Here is a 16,731-nt window from a genome sequence, read left to right as displayed (position 1 = left end):
TCTCCTGGGAGAGTCTGTGTCTCATGCTTGTGTGGCCTGCAGATGTACAACCCCTGCTGTAGCAACCTGTGGGGTATATGGCCCCCAGCTGCTTAGAAGTTGGACAGCCCTAACTTAAAACATTTATTGCCACCCAACTTAACTCAGGCCCTGCTTCCAAATCTATGGCTGTAAGATGGATGATGTTCACCACTTCTTACCCTCAGAGTAAAATCCTCTGTATTTCCTAACGCAAATCGATTTTCATTCTTGAGCATTAACTCACATCCAGAAGGCTGCTTCAATCTTTGAGCAAGGCGATGTTGCATATGATGCTAAAAATGTGCATTAGAGATTTATTAGCAAACTTTAATTCTGTACTATTCCATGCAAATTGAAAACAAGAAATAGTTATCACATACCTTTAAATGGGTCTTCACTTGTGTGTGTGTTTCTTCACTTATTTTTACATATGGCATATGCCAATGGCAGTCTTGTCTCTAAATGTCACAATAATCCAAAAAAAAAAAAAAGGATTTCCTCAACGGTACATTTACACTTTAATGGTGGAAGTTTTGTAGGGTCTTATTAATCAATATGTACTCAGGGCCGAATCCCAATTGCCTTATTCACACAAACAGGCCCACTTCAGTTATTAGGAAGATTAACAGAAATAAGTGAACACTGCTGTAGCTCACAACTCTCAGGTTAAAAATCCTGATCTAGAGGAATAACAATACTTGCATGAATGAAGCAAACAAGACTGGGCTCCCAAGTACACTTTCTGGTCTTTACCTATGGTATTAGTTTTTCAATTTCCTGAAATTACACTCTTTTATATTTAAGGAAAAATATTTCCTCACAGTTAAAAGGATTTTTCTAATAACATATTTTATAAAAATAGAAAATGAAAGGATTTGTTTTCATAACTCAAAAATGTAACTCACTGCAGTCCAATTAGAGCTACCAGCTTTGTACATAGCTTGTTGGGGTGATAAGATCTGTGGGAAGAAGAACAATTCCTGAAGATATCTGGAGGATGTCTGGCTATTCATATTACTGTACTACTACTAATAAAAGGAAACTATTTGTTAATGTATTATTTTTAATTTCTTTGGTTCAGTAAATTTAAATAAACTGTTACGATGCAAACTGACCTTCTACTGAAGTGAAGTTATAATCTCAGTCTAACAAAACTTGGTTTACAGAATATAGCATGTTCATATTTTACTACAAACCCGAGCATAGAGCCTTTATGAAAACTAGCCTGGGATGCAGATGGGGAGAAAAACACAGTGGTAGTCCCCTAAGTTTTACTTCAAACAAACTCCAACTATTTGTGATACTACAAAGTGACACCATAATAAAATTCACAAGCTGATTTTCCTTCTCCTGCCCTGGATGCTTTGATCATAAGTGAAATAGTTAAAAGGCTTACTCAACTTTGCTGGCGGTCAGCAGACTCTTGAAGTGAATAGGGGAAATCTTAATAGTCCCTACTAGCAGCATTGTAGTGAGATTGTCCTGGTTGATATTAGATATAGGTATAACCACCTCATAGATTGCTAAGTGGTGTGCTATATTCTTTAATATCTCCTGATTAATTTAAAAAAAAAATCAAACCTGAATACTTGTGATTCACTGGCTGTAGAATTTGCTGCAGAATTGTGCTCCAGAATCTAAGCCAGTGGTTCTCAACCTTTTTAGACTCCAGGCACACCTCCATAACTTTTCTGAATTTAGCAGAACTCTCTGCAGATGTGGACTCCTTGTCCCCATGCAAGTGAGATATATGTGGGGACTTTTGCTTTCATGCATGAAGCCTGGGGTACTCCAGTTTAGATTCATTGATTTAGTTGCTCCTGTTTTTGCAGAACTCAGCTGAGACACTTGAAAAGGACCTGATGTAATTTTTAAAATTGTAATCCAATTTTTAAAAATGCTGCACACCCACAGCTCCCACTGAAAATCAGGCAAAAAAACCCCTTTGTTTTATCTGCACTGATATATCCCTTGCATAGCAAACATAGGCACACATATGCATCCAAACACATTCTCATATGCCAGACAAATGAACCGAAATACATTTTAACTTGACATGTTGCGTATCAACTAAATTACATTCACACTTTTCATTCTAGCATTATTAGAAGGTAATAGCAATAACAATAACAACATTGATTTTAGGTGATTGTGCAGCTACTGCTCCATGTGAACTGCAAATTATCATTAAAAGATGATGGTTTAAATTGACTATTTGCTAGATCATCTTTCACATTTATCTGTACATGAAAGCAGCTTTTAGATGCTGGGTAATGTCCAGAGACAGACCTTTCAGCAATGTAGTGTAGCCTGGGACTTGGGAGAACCTGAGTTTACTTACATGCTTCACTACTGACTGCTATAAGACCATGGACAAGGTAATTTTTCTCTGTCTAGCTTCACATCTGTAAAACTGGAATTATACCAGTAATACTGCAATACCTCATTGGGATGCTATGTGGCTAAAGAGATTAAAGATTATGAGATACTCAGATATCATACTAATGGCAATCACAAATTCTTCACTCAAGAAAAATAAAATACAGAATTCCCTCTGAAATCAACTGCGGACATATGGGAATATAACAAAACATAATCTGGCATGAAGATACAGATAATATTTTATGTTATAGACTGTGGTAACTGAAAATAATGTCTAATTATTCCTTTCATAGAAGTCTCTAAAAACTGCTGGGTTTTCACCAAGAGAAAGTATATTATTCAAATACTTACAGCAAGTGCATTTTCTAGGTATCTCTTGGAAATTGAAGGGAAACAAGTTGTTTCTTTATATCCCTGGATGAAAACAGTGCAATATAAAAATATCATTATAGCCCAACTTTACAAAACTGTATTCACTTGAGGCAAGTCAAATATTTTTTATCATGATTGCTAAAGAGATGAGGAAATAGATGTTTCACCTGGTTTGGTAAACATTTAAGCTACTTTCACCCTATGGAAATAGTGTGTTCTTTCCTTTATGCTTTTGTGATCATATGTTGGTCTATTTTACACTTTTAGTATAAAAGGGACCATTATTTTTATCATACTGATCACACACAGACAATAAAACAATCATAAGGTATAGAAAAGAGAACCATATAGAAAGTCTTTAGCTAAGGTCTCCCCATTCAGCAACTGATATAATAAAGTTTCCAGATGTTAAAATTAAAAACTGCCAAATTTTGATTATGTTATCAGTTTAAGTGAATCACATATCCAGCTAAAACAGCTCAATACCACTTACCATGTATGGAGTTTTTTGAGAAAAACTTTCCTTTGTATAAGCAGGCCACATGCTTTGGTACAGCTTTTCAATGTGTTAACAAAATGTTGAAGAAGGTGAATTTAAGTTTCTTTCTTGTTTTGCTACAGTTTCACTAGCTATTTTTTAAACTAGAAAACCACAAAATTCCAGCTAAAACACTGTTCTGAATAACTGCTTAAAAACATTGTCCAAGAAAATAACATACTTTATTTAGTAACGTTCAAGTAATGAAGGTAGTTCATATTCTAGTCACTCTTATTTGCCTGAAAGGGTGTCAGCCTATTATAGTCTTCTAAGGTTCCAGATCCTTCAGTTTGGTTGCAGAGAACAGCGACGCTGTATTTATTTCCAAAACTCCAATGATAAGAGAGGGTGCTTATATTGTCTTCCTCTTGATTTTCCTCAAACAGTACATTCATCCATTTTCCCCTAGTTTCTGACCTTCGTAGCAGGTTTAGTTTACTGGCTCTTAAGGAACTCCTTAACAACAATAGCAACGCCATCTGGCTCTGCCTGTTTAGATTGTTGTACCTTTTCCCACAGACACGGTTTCTTAGCCCTTGAATATGCTTTTCTCATATGCAAACAGTATTGTTACCAGGATTCACCCATAACAAAACATTTGCCAGCTCAACAGGAAAATGGGAGTGGCATGGAGTAGAAGAGAAATATTTATTTTTCAACATTTAACTCTATGAATCCTTTCTTCTTGTTAGTCTAATAGCTTGTGTATTTGGTTGAACTATTATAGGGGTGTCAAAATATAACATCCCAAACAAGAACATTTGTTGTAAGCATTATTCAGGACAAAACTGCCTTTGGTATTAGCAAAGATTCCATTGGCCTAAATAAGCTTAATACTAGCAAACGCCAGTCTCTCTTCTGACGAATCTTTCTCTTCCAAGGCAGCAAAGAGAAATCTAAATATGACCTTAACAGTCTGGCTACAAAGACCCTGGTCCTAGGAAACATGTGGCCATGAGTGACTGGAGCCACCTTAGTCAGGGGGGGCACATGGCCCCCCAGCGACCAGTCAGTGACTGACGGGGGGAAGGGGTTGCCCTGCGGCTGATCCCGCCGACTGGCAACAGGGTACATGTTTTCAAAAATGTTTTGGTAGGGTTTTGCTTTAGGCTGTGGACAGAGTAAACACTTGAAACATTGCAAATGGCTTTGAAATGTTTCAGCAGCTAAGTACATGCCTGATAAAACACTGATACATGACAAAATGTACCTGGAAGAAGTTGGTGCTATTTTGTACTGTTTCCTTTTAGAATACGTGTATATAGGAGGTTTGGCCTCCACGTACCTGCAGTGCAGTGCTCTTCCCTCCACATGCCTCCAGCTTTTGAACTTTGGACAAACGAGGCTAAGAGAAGTCAGGTTCATTAGACTTATACCTCAACTTGGCCAACAGCAGATATCTGCAATGGTTTCATTTCTGAAACCATTCTTTGTTCGGCTTCTATCAGAAGACACTGATGCTGATGCAGTGGCAAGCAGACAAATGGGCCCTTTAAGTTGATGTGGCCTGAGGCCAGGTCTAAGTACAGATAGTCAAAAAGCCTGAGCCTGAATTGATTCAGTCTTAACAGATTAGTCTAAGCTGTGTAGATTGAACCAATAAGCAAGTGAACAAACATTCACTTTTGATTCCGGAAATGTAGCCACATGCCTGCAGTGGCTCAGGCCAGAAGCTGCGGGGTGCTAGAGCAGACAGCTTGGGCCAAGGGCAGTTTATCCACCCTGTGAGGGGAGGTTTGCAGGAGAGGTGCAAAGCATCCTGGGATGCTGGGGGGCTGAGTTAACTTGAAATTTGAGGGATATGGGACAGAAATTCAATAAACTAATTTTATCTACATCCAGCAGGAAGATAAAAGATACCATAGAGCAGGGGTGACAAACATACAGCCTGAGGCTGGATGGTGGGGCTCTGCAGGATGGATCCAGCCCAGGGGCTGTATGTTTGACACCCCTGCGCTATGATATCTCTCATCTTCCTGCTGTAGATTACGTGTGAGGTTCAGAACCAGTGCTGGGGTCGGCTTCTATATAAGGTGGCAGCCCTGACTAAGTTGGCAGCAGCAGGACTGGAACCAGGTCGCATGGAGCGCAGGTTCCAAAATGGCTGGAGCAGCCACCCAGATCAGGAGTCTGTGAGCCCAATATGGTCTAGTCTGATCAGACCCAAATGGTACATGGTGCAGGGCTAGTCCACAGGCCATAGTGAGCCTATTATTACCAAACTAGGCCTTAGCCTAATTGAACAAGCAAGTGTGCATACAAATTAGCTAATAAACTGTCTGCTTTTGTCCCAGCCAGTCAACTATGAGTGGCTTGCGTTCAACAGTAAAATAAACATGTGCTTTGAAAATTAGCAAAACAAAAAAAAGGCACATACAAGTGTCAGATGAACTCTCATATACATTACAATAATTTTCTTAGTGAAGTGCTACCTTTTTCCCTCCTCCAGACCATTTACAACTTCTGTTAATCATGCCCACTTGCCCTTCTTGAAAAGTATGAATTTTGATTTCTCTCCTTCTAGAGAAGTCTGCTGTGTAACTTCTTGGGAGAAACTGCATACTTTGATCTTTTCTTCAACCAGCATCTTTCAATGAGAAGTAAAAATGTCATCAGAGATCTTTAATAATCTACTAGAATCTACACAAATATTTATCACAAACATTACTTTCAAACATTTAATCATGTATATGTGAAGACCTACAATATGACTTGCCCTTAGAAAAGTTAACAAATTTGGCATTTATTTCTAATTAATTTGGTATTGGTAGGACAGTGCTAATTGACTTCCTACCTTGAGGAACTATATTCAGTCCAGTCCTGGAAAAACTTTATCACCTACACAACTTAAATTCAATTCCCTTACATCAACCATTTTGCAAACAGGTTCAGTAGGAAAAATGCATATAATCATCCAACTAGAAACTATTATGATACAAACTTTTCAGCCCTTTTTCAAAAATTATACAAGCTACTTCAGAACTGGCAGCTGCTTGACTTTGAGTGGAAGCACTATTTGGATTGGAAGCACTATTCTGATCTAGGATTTTTTTTTTTGGCAAGATTACACAGGATTTTTTTAAATGCCTGATTTGAAAAAGTCTGTACAGGAGAGCCTCGCCATTCATGGACTTGTAATTTGTGGTTTCGAATATTCACAGTGTGCCGCGCCAACCCACGCTCTCTCCTTGCACAGCATGATGACACTTTGTTATTGTGCTCTGGTGATACTTTTACATTCAGTATATTGCAGCATTTCAGCATTAATCCATACCCTTAATCAAAAGAAAAGTGAATGATAGTGCAGCGAGGATCCAGCCTGTTATTGGTACAGCACAGTATTTGCAGATTTCCCCATTTGCAGGGATCTCTAGAACGTATCCCCTGAGAATGGCGAGTGTCTCCTGTATATGAGGTTAGTGATGTTGCTAAGAATTTGTGTCAATCTTCAGAGAAAAACTAAAACTGATAATGTTAAAGAGAATTTGCCAAGCAGAGACCATTTACTTACCAACATCTTTTCATTACTGGACTATATTCCCTCTTTTCTGTTATAAAAACTCTTCAAGGTCACTGGAACACCATTTTTCCCATTACTAGAGATCAAATGGCCTGCTATAGTGAAGATTATAGTCCACTTGATAGCACTGTTCTTCTCATTCTTATTTTCCCTGCAGGAAATAATAAAATGTGTTATTGACAAAGACACTCGCCTGATTCTTCCCCAAAAGGTGACACTACATGATGCATCAAAGGGTTTTATGTTTATTGTCTCTCAGTGATGCCCTAATAGGTATTTGCTTTAGCTTTTTTTTGCTGAATGATACTCTATAACCTCACTTTGGGTTCTGAATTCTCTCTTTCACTGCCCATCAGCAGCAATAATAATACTGCAGAAAAAAATATGGCCTCAGAGACACCTGCACAATATTAATGATCTCCAGTAAATGTGCATAGCTATCTTGTGGCCTGATGCTCCCTGCTGTTACTAACTTATGCTCTTACTTTATCAGATCTTATAAGATTGGAATATGGCATTCAAATAAGAGATTTTTTAATTTTCTGTCATGTTTTAGTTTTCAAAAAAGTTAATATCAAGCACTTAGGATGGCACAACCTACCCAACCTGGTGAGAGGCAACCTGTAAAACCTCAAAAAGATATAGCTCAGAGGGAGCTCTTTGAGTCTTTCAGAGAATATCTATGCCAATCAGTGTACATATTCACTAAATTATCCCCCATAGTATTCTTCACTCTGCTCCAGGTACTGTTAGGGAAAGGAAGAATTTGTTGCTTCTGTCACCCTAACTAAATCTGTAAACATGGTTTCCTGTATCTCAGTTAACCTGAATGAGCTTTGAAAGCATACTACTAAGAGACTACAACTAAATCTTTGATCACAGACTGTTTTGATGGATTTAGTGAGGGGAGTACAGAACGTTAAAGATTAAAGTAAAGGGTATCTCCTCTTCCCCAACATAACACCTAAACCTCTTCTCTCACTTCAAAACGAAGCTGACATCATGTTATAGCAAAGACAGAAGTTACAGAGGAGGAAATAGTACAGGCAGTCCTCAACTTACAACATTTTGAGTTACAATGTTTCACACTTACAACATTTATAAATTGACACCCTGTTTCAACTTTCGACATCAGTTTCAACTTTACAATGCTTGGCCTGATGACGCCACACCATCTAACAAGTTTGCTGTGTCACCCATCTCCCTGGAGAACATCTGTTCAGACTTCCTTGGACACTTAAAGAAAGCAGACAAGACTCCAGAAAAACTTGCCGCCAAGACTCCTGAGAAGACTCCAGCCAAGAGCTCTTCAAAAAGTTAAGAGTTACGACATTTTGACTTAAGATGCAGTTTTCAGGAACCAACTGTATTGTCAGTCCAAGTACTGCCTGTACTTGCCCTTTAATTTTTTGTCCTATTCCAACCTTGTCACTGAATTTTCAGTTCAGTAGCTGGACATCCAGCTTTTATTTCAAAATCTTAAGAGAAATGTTATTTCTTGTGCTCTTCTGAATTCTCTCTACCATGTTTTGTGCATACATCTTCTCTTCTTCTACTCTTCCATCCTTACATAACTAAATATAAGGGTTAGAATTAACAAAGTGCTACATAAACATTTCTTTCCTCCTACATCTGAAAGAAATCTGCTACTCATCTTGACTGCATTGAGGTAAGAAGCACAAGCACCAGCATTAGCATAGGCCAGCTCATAACTGACTAGAAGTATGCCTAGACTGATACCGGATATAAGATTAATTGCAGCATGAGTAGATGTGCCCAAGGTATCTTAAATCTAGCCAGTTGGGGTACTATTAGCAGCTGAGACATAGGCAGAACAGGCTTACATGGGACTTTGGGTACTGTCACGGTACTGCCATGTCTTCACTCCACTTCATCTAGCAGGATACCCAGGCTAGCTAGATTAAGGTTAGCTAAATCATTCCTACATGGGCTGCAATCACACTTTCCGTTGCAGGGTAGGGAGACCTGAAGGGGTGGTAATATAGTTGAGTTCCTGTTGGCCTGCTTGGAAATAAAATTGAAGTGAAATCTTTGACTTCACTGGAATATGATTAAGGAGCAAGTGAGTTTCATCTAGCAGGCAGGTTAATACCATCTGACAGGGATGCCCTGCAAGATGTATACATGCACTAAGTCATGCTGCTGTCAGTTTTTCCAGCTTTTTTGTGTTGCTAATCTGTAGTGTTCAGAAAAACCCATGGCAAAGCATTGCTTGTAGAACTGACAGGACCTGTGCAGATGCTGAAAAAGAGGATACTCTTGTTTTGTGAAGGCATATGATCTCCTTAAGGCAAAGGATACATGTCCTGTGCAGACGGTAGCTGCCATTAAGAGGCAGGGCTGTGCAAAACAGCATTGTTTTGTTTCAACTTCTGTTTCACCATTTGGATGGGACACTGTTTCATTTCAAGTTTCATTTAATTTCGAAAGCATTGTTCGTTTCGTTTCATCAAAACTTTCGCTATTTCGATGCTGTTTCGATGTTTTGCCCATAGGCTATAATGGGGAAGCACTGAACAGCCTATAACTTTATCATTTCTTGCCTGATTTGGATGAAACTTGCAGGGATGGTAGCCCCTTCTGAGACTATGAAGTCTGCCAGTTTTTAAGGAGATAGATGCAGGGGTTTCGGGGAAACTACACCTCAAGCTGCTATCAAGCAAAATTCATGATGTGTGACTGTGTGTGTGTGTTAAGGTGCAGCGTGGTGATAACTGCAGGCATGGTAGCCTCAACTGAGGCCATGAAGCTTGCCAGCTTTCAAGGAGATAGGCACAGGGATTTCTGGGAAACTGTCCCTCAGGCTGCTGACAAGCAAAGTGTGTGACTTTGTGTGTGTGTTAAGGCACGTCCTCACTGGCACCGGGACCTACACGACACGGTAGTGTACCCAATGAGGTTTCCTCCTCCCCTACACCCTCCACCACTTTAAATGACAACAGGTAAAAAGTTGAGAAGCAGCACAGTAGCATCAGCAGCATCTCAGGCAGCCAAACAGTGACAGAGCCTTTCTTTCCTCTCCTGTAGGAGCTTCTTTTCCAGCAGCTGCCAGAGAACTCTCTCTGCCAGCCCCAGCCTGGGGCTTAGATGTGCCCAGGGCCCTGCATCCTTCCAGTCAGCTGCTAGGGGTGTTGGTCTAAGGCACTGGCAGACAAGGTCGTTTGGGTCAATTTAATCTGGTATCTTTTAGCAGACCAACTGAATAGTTACAGAAGTATATCTTAGCAAGCTTTTGGGTTGAAAAACCTTTTGTCAGGCTGAGGAAGCACCTGCAATTGGTGTGTGTGCTGTTTCTAGATGGAAGGAATAGTAAAGAAACCAGAGGCTGGCATGCAATGCAGGCAAGAAATCCAGTCAGTGAAAATGGAAATGGAGGTATCAGGAGGTGAGGGACAGGTTGGGGCAGGGGGAGGGGGAGAGAAGGGGGATGTAGCAGTGCAGGTGAAAGTGGAGAGGTATCTGGGGAATCAGATTTCATAGATTTTATAGACATCAGGGCTGGAAGGGACCTCGGGAGATCATCGAGTCCAGCCCCCTGCCCAAAGGGCAGGAAGTCAGCTGGGGTCATAGGATCCCAGCAAGACAAGCATCCAATTTACTCTTGAAGGTGTTCAATGTAGGTACTTGAACCACCTCCGCTGGCAGACTGTTCCAGACCTTGGGGGCTCGGACAGTAAAGAAATTCTTCCTTATGTCCAGCCTGAAACGGTCTTGCAGGAGTTTGTGACCGTTCGACCTAGTCATCCCTTGGGGCGCTCTGGTAAACAAATGGTCCCCAGATCCTGGTGGTCACCCTTGATAAACTTACAGGTGGCCATCAGATCACCCCTGAGCCTGCGCTTTTCCAGGCTAAAGAGTCCCATGGCTCTCAGCCTATCATCGTAAGATTTGTTTTCCTGACCTCTGATCATGCGCGTGGCTCTCCTCTGGACTCTCTCAAGCTTCTCCACATCCTTTTTGAATTGTGGAGCCCAAAACTGGACGCAGTACTCCAGCTGCGGCCTCACCAAGGCCGAGTACAAGGGGAGAATGATGTCCTGGGATTTGCTCGAGAAGCATCTATGGATGCAAGCCAGCATTTTGGTCGCTTTACTAGCCACAGCATCGCATTGCAGGCTCATGTTCATCTTGTGGTCAATGATGACCCCCAAGTCTCTTGGGATATCCGGCAGGTTGTATGTAGTGTGTCAGAATTCCAATGTCAATATTGAGTCTATCAGTTTCTGTACCTAATAGACTGATGAAGTGCAGTTAATAGTCTTGTCTGTGAAAAGTCTCTGCATGTTTTCTGTTTGAGAGTCCAATACTGAAACATTCTTTGCTGCAGATTCCTACCCACACTAGTGATACTGCTATTGCCCGGGATCTCTGGAGGGAAAGTCCATGTAAGAGCTAAGATTTATTATTTAAAATGTCTGTCTACAGCAGTGGTGACATGTGGAGGGTGCACAGGGGTGCACGTGCTCCCCCTGAGAGTGCTGGTGCACCCCCTGACAGGCAGCCCTCCCTGCTTAGGTGACAGGCGGGGGCAGGCAGGAGCGCCAGATCTCCCCCTGCAAATGCTGACCAGGGAGTGGGGATGTCAGATGGAGCCCTGCTGGCACTTTCAGGAGTGCCGCTTCCTGGTTGGCGCAATCAGCCACTGGGGGGGACATGTGCCCCCCAACTCAGGTGGCACCAGTCGTCCATGGTCTATAGTGACCAAACTGTTTCATGGCATTCTCTCTTGCAGGAGTGGACTGGAAACTCCTGCTTGCCATTGTTGTCCCCTTGTTCCTCCTCCTTTTCCTCCCTGCCAGTGCTTTCTCTCTCAACTTTTTGTGCAAAGAAGTTGCTAAAAGCATAAAGAGACCTGAAGCTTTGGTATGAAAAGATTGGGGATGATGGGGGGCAATCCTGCTGCTAATCCCCTGCAAGTCTTCCTAATAGCAAAGGCAGGCAGGGAGGCAAAGATGCTTGGCACTTAGAAAGGGTGAGCCAGTCAGATAGGATGCTCCAACATACTCCTTGCCATTTGCATTGCTGGAACAGTGGGCAGCTTTGCTCAGACAGGAGCCTCTTTGCACTGGGCACTCTGCATACATGTAAATTAGCATAACTCCACTGTAGCCTGCTGTGGCTCCATTACTGATAGGTCCATGATCAGAGTCATTCTCTAAGGCTGTGATGCTGGCATCTCGCACACGCATTGCCTTGGCTTTAAAAACATCAATCAAAGAAAAAAAAAATCCCTTTAACCTGCAAATCTCATTTTCCTATAGGTTTTTTTCCTATTTATGGCCTGCCATTGGTTCTTGAGAAGAAGCCTAATGAGGAAGAAATCTTCGTGGAAGAACTAGAATCACAGAAGAGGAGGAACAATCCTTCAGCAAGAAACAACATATCACCAGCAGCTTCTCTTCTTTCCTGGTTGGAGGAGGAGGATGACAAGAGTTTCACACCCTACATTGAAATGCCTTTGTTCTCTAAGAGAGACTGAACTGGCAAGTGTCCGGCATGAGTCAGAAAAGGTTGGAGCCTAGCTCTGAATCAGGAGTCTCCCAGGTGGATGGAAGGTCCGTGCCCAAACTTACAGGGTGTGGGTTCTCTCATTTTGTCTGAAGGGAGACTGAGGAGGACACCTCAGGGTTCCAAAACAGCGAGAAAACCTCCCTTTCAGACAGCTCCTCCTTGGGAGACTCTAGATATCCAGCAGAAGGATATGAGCATGTGGACAGGTGCCAACAAGAGGCCTTTCTTCAGGTGACAGGGTCTTCATTTTAATCCTTCCTCTGAGGACCCACATCTCCCTGCAAAGGGGCAACATTTACCCTGACCTGGAGAGGCTTTCCTTCGCTAAGCACATAACTCACTTGAAAGTATAAGTCTCTGAGGACTCCAGTGAGCTCCTTCCCCAGGACACTGGCCTTCAGACTTTACAGTTCACAGAGGACGAGGATATTTCAAGTGACTGTGACAGTGAGACAGGCTTTCCGGCTATACACTCAGCAGGAGGAACACTGCCTCCAGCCACCATGCTAAGGGAGACATGGCAGGTTTCAGTCACATGTGGTTTGGGACCCAAGCTGATCCACCACCAGTTGCTTACCCAGGGTTGTGAAGTTATTCACCCTCCTTGGGGGCAAAAGTAAAGGTTGAAATTTGTCTCCTTCACAGACATTTTGCCATGTTTGTTTTCTGTGGGATTGGGAGAAACTCATGGTCACCCCGTGTCAGAACAGAGAGGAAAAATCAAGGCCAAAAATATAGGCTGTGTTATTTTTTCATAGATTCATAAATGTTAGGGGCTGGAAGGGACCTTACAAGATCGTTCAGCCCCCCTGCACTTGGGGAGGAAAGACTGCTTTATTTTGGTTTGTATAAAAATACATGCGTTGGATGTGAAATGTATCTTGCTGAGCAGAGTAGCTCAGTGCTGCTATGGATTGATTGATTGATTGATTGATTGATTGATTGATAACTGCATGTTTGCATTTGGCCAGCCAGCCCAACTGAGGGCACCTCTACACACCTGGGAAACCTGCTGCCTTGGTCTGAGTGATATTCTAAGTACTCCATCTCCTCTCTCTCCTCCCCGGGCACTATTTGCTGTCAACTGCTGGGGTTGCAGTTCCCATGCTGGGTGGATCTTGATCTTGCCCATCCCTCTGAGCAAAGTCAAAGCTTCACTAAACTACATAAGGTCAGGGGGCAGGCAAAGTGGCTGATGGTGAGACCTTGCACTTTACTTATATTTCCAAGTCAAAGGAACTTGTTGCTGTTCTATTCCAATAAAGGAAATAAGGACAAATGAAACTACTAAATAAGAGAGAAATGCCAGTAGCACATCTGTAGGATGTATTGGCTTTGGTGGAAGTTCATGTGCTGTCGTTGACCCCTTGTTCACAAGGAGGGAAGGACAGCAGGGTACTAATGGAGGCCTTTAATGCTCGCCTGCTTCCGAGGACTGAGAGTTTCAAAGGGCAGATCAGATGATGTGGGAGCTGGTTAACTGCATGCAAAGCCTTTCATCCTCCCTTATCACTGTACCTCATGTCTTTTATGACTAGAGGCAGCAACAACAAGGCTCTGAATGTGACTGGCACTCCAGAGTATTGTTTCACACCAGTCCCAAGGCAGGACTGACACCTGTCTCCAGAGGTCTGTGTGAAGAATCTTAATCCAGTTTCTGTAGAGGGGAATCATAGCCCCAGACACAAAACCAGACTTCCTTCCTTCTTTAAATCTGAAGAGAGAGCATGAGCTAAGATGAAATTGAACATGGAAAACATCCCATTTCTTTATAGAAGGAGTTAAGATTATGGCCTAGTTTTCAGAGAGGCTGAACACTTGCAGGAGGAGTGAAAGAGTGATGCCCATTTTTGAAGTTCAAGCAAGAAGCATGCAATAATCAAGGGAAACTGCTGCACATACTGTATGCCTGACCTGCCATTAGCAAGCACTATTTTAGAAGACTTATGTTTGTGCTCGGTGCCCTGTAAGAAGCTGCACAGCCAGCCTTAATAGCATGGCAAACTTTGGCATAACTTCCCTGATATGGAATTGAGACATAGTGCACCTAAGATCACAGGCCTTGCTGTTGCTAAGTTCAGAGAAAAGTGCTTATGCAGGTAGTCCTGTACAGAGGGGGTGTCAGCCTCTCATTATGCTAGGGGAGTCTGGTTTAAGTTAAACTAGCAAGGGGTCTGGGACAGACATTGTATAAAACAGTTTGACCCAAATCAGTTAAGTCTGATACTACATTCAGCTAGGTTTATCTCAAACTGGTTTCAGCCATTTTCAAACTGGTTTATGTGCACTGAACATCTGCTCTGTTACAGGTTTAAATCAGTTTCTGATCACTTAAATTGGTTTATGTGTAATGTCTGTCTCTAGCCTTAATGCAGACTGGGGCCAGTCTATGGGCTGTTGAGAAGCTCCTCAACCTGGCAATCTACAGGGGACACTCCCTGCTCTGGAATCAGCTTTCCCTGACAGTCCCTTTAAGGGGATGCAAAACAGTCTGTAGAGTGTCACTTCCAGCTGGGATGAGGACTACTCAGCTCCCATCAGCTCGCCCAGCTTCTGCATGGATTACCAGAACCTAGCAAACCTGCTGCTTACGCTTGTGGGCGCATATTTGGGTCCCAGATGTGTCCTGGGCAGGGTGCAAACATCCATTGAGACCTGTACAGTGCTTAAGGTCATTGTACAGCTAAGGGAACAATGAGGGTTTTCTGTTTTCTTTTGTTTCAGAAAGACAGACAGTTAAAAAAAACTTATTTGCAGATCAGTCTGAAACATTTTTTTCTGGCTTGTCTCACTGAAGTGAAAACCAAGAAAATGTTGTTTTGGTGTAGATGGAAGAATCTCTTTTTCAAGCATTTTTAGCTCTCCTTTTAAAAATTAAATTTAGCTAAAATGAATCTGGAAGTATTGTAAAGTGTGAAATTGTTTTGTTTAAAAATGTGGAAGCAACCTGTTTCTAAAAAGCACTTTACTTGATGCAAACATTTATTTTCCTTTTTTTTTTTTTTTAAACTCTTAGCCCACGTCAGCACCAAATAGCAAAGAGTTTCAGTGTAATGCAACTGTAATTTTTGCTGAATGAAGTATTCAGTTTGAAAAACACTGCCTAGTTCAATACCTTTGCCTCAACAGAGTATGTGAGCTACCTATATTTACTGTTGTGTTTGTGTTATTGATCATTTGTAAAGGCAAAAGGCACCACTGTAGGTAGAAGATCTAAGCACAGTTACTGGCTCTCATCAGAATCTGAAAAAGGACTTTTACAAGACCCAGAAATTATGTCCCAAATGTACATACTGATTCATTCATAGATGGTTAAAAACCACTTTGAGTCTGGAATCTGTCATCTGGGTCCTGGATTGGCTACTAACTTTGGGGTGAGTCACTTCCTTTCTGTGCCTTAGTTTCTCCATCTGTATAATGGCAGAAGTGGAAATGACACCAGGCACACTGAGAGGCAGAGTGCACTCATGCTTATAAAACTCAGCTCTTAAATATTTAAGAACTATATTATGGTGGACTGAAAGTATATGGTGGATTGAAAGCATTCACTGTGTCTTCTCTAAGGTATGTGGAGAAAAAAAGGCTTAACAAAATCGAGTGCCAGAACATCTCAAAGCCTTTTTGTAACCTCACACGAGACAGAAAACTTCACTGAGTACTACTATGCTAGAGTGTGGGCCATGGTGCTGAATGGCTACTCCTTGGACTGGGTCTGATCCCAGAGATTTAAACTTGAACAGCATAGTAGGTGGCTCTGTGGAATCCACTGACACTTGCAGGCTCCATCCTGCTGCCATTTGCAGTGACATCCATGTTGCAAGCCCAGATTCATTTACAGAAACAAGGTTGCCAGCTTTTCAACCCTGAAAGGGACTGTGCTGCTGGAGGTGGGGGGGAAGGAGGAGGCTGGGAGTATGAGAAGGTGCTGGGGCATACCCTGAAGTTTCTGGCCAGAGTGATCCTGGAGAAAAGACATTTGTGGCCTGCTCTGAAGGAATAGAGGGCAGTAGTTCCCAGACTAGAGATCATAGTCCCAAATGAGTCCTGAAATGGTATTGGAAAAATCAGGCTTGTACCACATGGTGTGGTTGTAAACCTAGGATTGGGGTCGCATGCCCAGAAAGTTTGGGAACAGCTGGGAGAGGGGAAATATGAGAGACAAGAAAGAAGGGCTTAATGGGGAGCCTACTAGCAGCCAATAATCTGCCCCTGAAGGCTGTGAGATAACAGAGCTCTTGGTGGTTAGGATCAGCAGCCAGACTTATGCTACATACTTCATATGCCAAACCCCAGAGTGCATGTCTGTCACTGATGTTCAGTTTAACCTTGCGCAAGTGCCTCAGTGTCTCCATGCCTCAATTCTCCT

General features: G+C 42.1%; 1 long non-coding RNA gene across 1 annotated transcript; it reads right to left on the bottom strand.

The window, feature by feature from the left end:
- Positions 1 to 200: 200 nt before the first annotated feature.
- On the bottom strand, positions 201 to 2,874 carry LOC149870376 (uncharacterized). Its single transcript, XR_016440600.1, has 3 exons — positions 2,755 to 2,874; positions 402 to 479; positions 201 to 314 (listed from the first exon to the last, which is right to left on the bottom strand). It is a non-coding gene; the product is annotated as an uncharacterized LOC149870376 (long non-coding RNA).
- Positions 2,875 to 16,731: the final 13,857 nt, after the last annotated feature.

The sequence above is a fragment of the Crocodylus siamensis genome, chromosome 2, assembly GCF_052110815.1.
Source record: "Crocodylus siamensis isolate JL-2025a chromosome 2, ASM5211081v1, whole genome shotgun sequence".
NCBI lineage: Eukaryota > Metazoa > Chordata > Crocodylia > Crocodylidae > Crocodylus > Crocodylus siamensis.
Note: the sequence above shows the minus strand (reverse complement) of the source record. Positions and strands in the feature narration are given on the sequence as shown.